The sequence below is a fragment of the Ceratotherium simum genome, chromosome 5 (genome assembly GCF_057802395.1).
Source record: "Ceratotherium simum simum isolate JZ-2026a chromosome 5, ASM5780239v1, whole genome shotgun sequence".
NCBI classification, from domain to species: Eukaryota; Metazoa; Chordata; class Mammalia; order Perissodactyla; family Rhinocerotidae; genus Ceratotherium; species Ceratotherium simum.
Window position 1 is genome coordinate 4,115,059 of NC_141904.1, and position 6,000 is coordinate 4,121,058.

Consider the following 6,000-nt stretch of genomic DNA (forward strand, 5'->3'; position numbering starts at 1 on the left):
AATTACATGAATCCTTTACGTAACAGCATTCTTTATTAGCATTGTGAAACCATTGCCCAACATTCTCACCGCTGTGCCTTTTCCCAGAGCTGTTAACAAATAGTAAAATTTACCAATTTGACTTCCATCTTCCTTCATTTCTTCTGCCCACCCTGTGGCAGAGTTGCTGTCAATCAGCCGAAACGGTGAGCAAAAGGATGGAAGAAAAGAAGCAGAACTCCTGCTGAGTCTTCCAACAGGAAAACCAGGGCTTGACTAACCCAGAAATGACCACAAATGATGTGATGAAGGCAGCGGCTCAGGCCTCTCCTGCCTCCCCCGGTGTACTTGAACTTGGTCCTCAGCTCTTCTCCCTGTCTGCTCTCGGCTTTACCCAGCCAGTCTCTGCTCCTGTCTTCCATTCCTTTCGAGGCTGCTCACTGCCTCTCCAGCCTCCATTTACTGCTGCTCAAGGGGGTTCCTCTGTCCCCTCAAACTCAGGATGCCCCAACTTGAACCGAAGGTCTTCCTTGCTCATCCCTGCACCGCCAGCTGGCCCCTGTGTGCTGCTAGCAGGACGGACCAGGTGGCTGTGTTTCCACGTCAGGAGAGAAAGGGGAACACCTCTTGGCTACAGTTGTGGTATGAGGAGCTGCAGGGAATATAAAAATTGTGTCTCAGAAAGAAGGTTGCAGATGAAGATGGAGAAGTGTGTCATATCAGCAGGGGAGCGTGGAGGAGCTGGGAGCTGCGAGTCCAGGTGGATGGGAGGCGGTTGTGACAAATGTGGGAGTCGAGGGCGTTTGGGGGCTCTTGTGCCTGTGCGTGCCAGGGCAAAGAGAGGCGGACATCGCCCGGCTCCCAGTGCAGAATCCTTTGCTCTCTCTACCCACACTGAAGTCCTGTGGATTCTTTCCTGATTCTTTCCCTCGGATCCCTGCATCCTCAGGAACCCCTCAGCTACCGTTGAGGCGTCCAACGTCGCCTTCTCTGAACCCCCCTTTACTCCACCTTGTCTCCCTGTTCCTGTTACTTCTCTTGTTGAAATCTAATGCACAAGGTTATCAGATTAATGTTTCTAAAACCCCCGTTCCACCACACCATTCCTTGCTGAAAACTCTTTGCCAAATCCCTGCTACGTTCAATATAACGTTTAAACTCCTCAGTCTGAAAATCAAGGTTTTTTCCATAATGTGCTGAAGGGACCGGGGCTGATGTGGCCTAAGTAAGTGTGAGAAGTCAACTGAGCCATCATCCAGGGATGCTCTTACCTCCTCTTCTCGAAAGTGACAGCAGCTTCCAGTCCTGGGCAGTGGGAGTGCAGTGGGGCATACGCCGAACATGGAACTGCTTAAAGCAGTCTGACCAAGAAGTTACTTTCAACCTCCCTGCCAGATTGTAGGGAACTATCACACAAACTAGTATAAAATTGCAACTGTGACAAGAGCTTCAAGGACAAGGACATGAGTTCTGAGGTTCTGGAAGAGGGATTTCCTAGGGAAGCAGTGCTTGAGCTGAGATCTAAAAATTGAAGAGGGATTAACTAGGCAAAAAAGAGGGAAGAATTTTCTAAGCAGGATCAGCATATGCAAAGACCCTGTTGCCAGTAGGACTGAAAGAAAGCCAGTGTGCCTGGAGAGGAGCATGAGGGGAGCCCAGTGTGAGGTGAGGCTGGGAGGTGGAGAGGGGCCGGACCACGTCGACCACTGTGGGTCATTGAGGAGTTCTTGTCTTTCTCCAAGAGGAAATGGGAAGCCATTTAATGGTTTTAAGCAGAAGAGTGTCACAATTCGATTTCTATAGTGAAAAGAACACTTTGTCTGCAACATGAAACATCTATTGGCGGGTAGTGGTCAGAGTGGATGGGGGCGGACCAGTTAGTAGGTAATTCCTAGTCCAAGCAGGAATTGATGGTGGCTTCTCGTAGGCTGACAGTGGTAGTGGGGGAAATAAGTGAGCAAATTTGAGAAATAAACTGACAGAATTTAGTTATGATCAGCTATGGGGGGTGATACTAAAGAGATGGTCCAGAATGACTGCCCTATTGCAGAACAGGATGGATGGCGGTGTCAGTCAGTGAGAAAGAGAAATTGGGAAGAGAGCCCTGTTTTGGATGCTGGGGGTGGTGGGGTAGGTAGAGCAAGAGTTTAATGGTGGTGACTGTGAGGTCGTGTGGTAGGCAGCCTCTGAAACGACTCCCAGAGATCTCTGACTCTTGGTGTTCACATCCTTATGTCCTCCCTTTCTCTTGTGTGTGGCTGGACCTAGCATTTTGCTTCTAATGAAAAGAGTAAGGCAAAAGTGATGAGATGGCACTTCTGAGATCAGGTTACAAAGAGACTGTGACTTCTAACTTCCCCTCTCTCTCTTCCTCTCTCTCTCTCTCCCTCCCTCTCTCTCTGCATCCCCACTCTGGGAAAGCAAGCTGCCATGCCACTTGTAGCCCAATGAAGAGGCCCCGTGGTAAGGAACTAATGTCTCTGAGCAACAGCCAGCATGGACCTCAGACCCACCATCAGCCACCTGAGTGGGTCCTCCCCCACTTGAGCCCTGGGATGACTACAGCCCCAGAGAGATGCTGAGCCAGAGGATCTCGCTGTGCCACACCTGACTCCTGACCCACAGAAACTATGAGATAATAAATGCTTGTGGTTTTAAGTGGTTTGTGGTTTGGGGATAATTTTTTACACAGCAATAGATAATTAATACAGATGACTTAAAAGGGCAAGTAATTTACATAAGAAAATATGTTAATTTGAAAATTAGATGTTATAGTCAGGAGCTCTGAGAAGTCTGGACTGAAGATATAAACTTGATATTCATGTGTACTTAGGGAGAAAGTATGAAATGAAGGAGGAAAGATTATGGAAACAAGTCTTGAGGATCTCCATAATTTACTGGCCAAATAGAGAGGGATGAGTTTGCAAAGGAGATAGAGAAGGAACAGCTCGAGAGGTGGGAGGGAAGCCAGCAGAAAGCTGAATTGTGTAAGTCAGTAGAAGACAGTGTTTCAAAAAAGTAGGGAATGATCAAGTAAAATACTGGTTTTAGTATGAGAGTAATTCGCAATTCCAGCCAACGCTTCTGGTGGCACTGGAAGCCAGAATGGTGTGGATTGAGGTTGGGAGATCAGAAATGGAGACAGAACACATAGACAGTTCTCTGCAGAAGTTGACCATGGAGGTGAGAAGAGAGATCCGGCTGTAGCTGGAAGAGGATTATGCTTGTGATTTTGTTTTTAAATGAGAAGATGTACAAAGAAAATAGGAAAGAGTCAGGTGAGAGAAAAAGATTGAATATATAAGACAGAAAAAGAAATAGAAGATAGTGTAAGGTTCCTGGAAGGCGGGAGGGGTTCTCCTTAGATGGGAGAAGAACCCACAGGATAGACACAGAAATACCCAGAGGCTAAGAGAGCTCCTATGTGAGAGCTCCTACCTGCTCTCTCACGTAGTCTGAGGAGGTCACCTGCTCAGAGAAGAAAAGAGGACGAGAGACTGCTGGCACAAGGAGAGGACAAAGGTCTGAGACAGTCACTGCAGACAATGGAAAAGGAGGGACAGAGCTGTAGTCAGTGTTCTGTGTAGTGTGAGGACCTGTTTGAGGCTAATGACCTTGAGCTAGAGTGGAATCATCTGCCCCACAGGGTAGCACTCAGCTGCCTGGATGCGGGCACAGAGCAACAGAGAGCCAGGTTCATCAGGGATGGAGCTTAGACGAATGGAGGCAACAGAGGGACAAGCGTGTCCAGGGGAGTGGAGACAGGAGCAGAGGAAGGTAGGGCCTCGGAGGGAGTACAGAAGTGCTGCTCATGAACTCCACGCTGGGTAAGGAGGGAAGTAAAGAAAGGGGAAGGTTGATGGGTCGCCAGCTAGCGGAGGACAGGCAGGGCCAAGGACGCTGAAGGGGAGGTGCAGGGAGAGCGGTTAACAAACCCCTGGCGGAAGGGGAGGGTACAGTGGGCAGAGGAGCCTCAGATCAGTAATTTTGGAGGAGTAGCATTACAGGTGACGACCGTATCCAGGGACTTTCTGTGGGAGCGGGTGGCTGAAGTGGAGAGGAAGTCACTGAAGACAAAAGGAAGGGCAGCACCCGTGTGGCCATGGTGTTGCACAGGCCACCCACCTGGACTCTGTTGTCATCCGGACTGATCAAGACCTGGGCGTAGGGGGCCAGCAACTGGCTTGTCCTATGGAGCGAGGGGCTTTTTGCCCTTTGCCAATGTACACAGAGAATGAGAGGGCCCCCCAGTAGATGACAGCAGCAACAGGCGGGGGAGTGGGATATCTAAACGGCATGAGTGCAAAGAAGCAGGGTGTTAACAAGAGAGTGGAAATATAATGTTGGGGAGTAAGAGAAACACTGGCAGACTCTGCTTGTTCTCTACCTGATATCTTTATCCCTTTTCTTCCTTACTAACAAAATCCTGATTCTGTTCTAGGGTGCAATGCGCCAGCAAATGTACCTACCTTCCTAGATTCCTTTCCATCAAAGAGCGGCCATGTGGCACACTTTTAGCCAATAAGACGTCAGGTTAATTTCACTAGGGAATCTGGGAATTCCTTTTTTGCTTTCCTGGTGCAGGCATCACCCCTTGACTCCTTCTCTCGTCTTGCCTGGAATTCAGACATAATGGCGGGGCTGCAGTGGCTATATTGTGACCAAGAGGTTATAAATGTAAGGAAAAGGCAAAGATAATCACAGAGACGTGAGTCCTGATATTGACTGGCCAGCAAACCAATACCAGCAGCCATCTACATCCAGATGTCTGATTATATGAAGAAAAATGAACTCTACTTCGTTAAGCCAGTGTTAGTTGACTTTCTATTATTTGTAATTAATTATATAAGAAAATAGTTGCTAAATGAGAGGGCAGAAGGAGAAGTAGTGCCGTGAGGGACGAGGCCAGCTTCAGCAAGAGAGGAGGCAGGAGGTGAGGGAGTGGAGTGCTGTGGAAGAAACTACACAGGTAGGGAAATTTGCTAGTTATGGAGAAAGGATTCAGGAGGCCAGGGTGGGAGGGAATGAGGAGAGGAGAGGTGGAAGGCTGGGACAGAAGGGTGTACAAAGCTTCATGAGAAGGATGGTGGAAGGGGATCAAATGACTGTGTAGGCATGGAAGTAGACGGTACACTCTGGACCTTGACCAAGGCAAAGAGAAATGAGAAGCATGACAGATGTGATCTCCACGTCTCTGTGAAGGCAGAAGCCTGTGTTACTTCCTGGAGGGATTACCAGGTCGTGTGAGTGGGGCCATCGTGTTTCCACATCCTCAGTTAGGCAAGAAAAAAGAAATGTCATCCTTTTGGCCTCTCTAGAGAATCAACATGCAGGTTCAAAGCTGCGTGGTGAAACCTGGCAATTTCTCTGGATTCCCTCCAGATCTCCCCAGGGGCAGGAATAGGAGCAGCCCTGGGGAGGAGGGACCGCAGGCCACAGGGCCTGCCAGGGCAGGTGGAGGGAGGCATTGTGCCCTCTGCTCTGGTAATTGGCCCACAAGGGTGTTATCTCCCACAGGAGGCTGTGTTCCCCTCGCTGAGCCCTCACAGTCCCAAAGCAGAGTGACAGCGTGTGCCTGGTAGATCATCCACGTTGCCGTAGCAACAGGCTTGCCCCTGGAGCTGTGGGTTCATGGCAAAATGATCAGGCCTCTCTTAAAGGCTGCTGATGCGGCTTTGACCAGGCTGCAGGCCAGGTGGGTGGACTAGGAGGCCTGGAGCGAAAAATATTCAGGGTAGGAATCTTACCCTAAATGGTCAAAAGCATAGAGTCGGAGAATGAGTACAAGCTAAATCCAACAGGGAGCCAGGGGTCAAAACAGAAACAGCAGTATCAGTCATCAAGTCTAAGGGACATTCCTGTGTCAGATTTTCAGGCAGAGGGGGCTGGTAGTGTCAGTCAGGGAAGAAGGCAAAAGAGGTCGGAGTGTCTACGATTCCTTCTCATTGGCTTCTGGCCGCGTGGTGTGCTGGCTGAGCCGAGTTAACCTTCAGGGACTCTGGGAGGACACCGGCTGCCCCC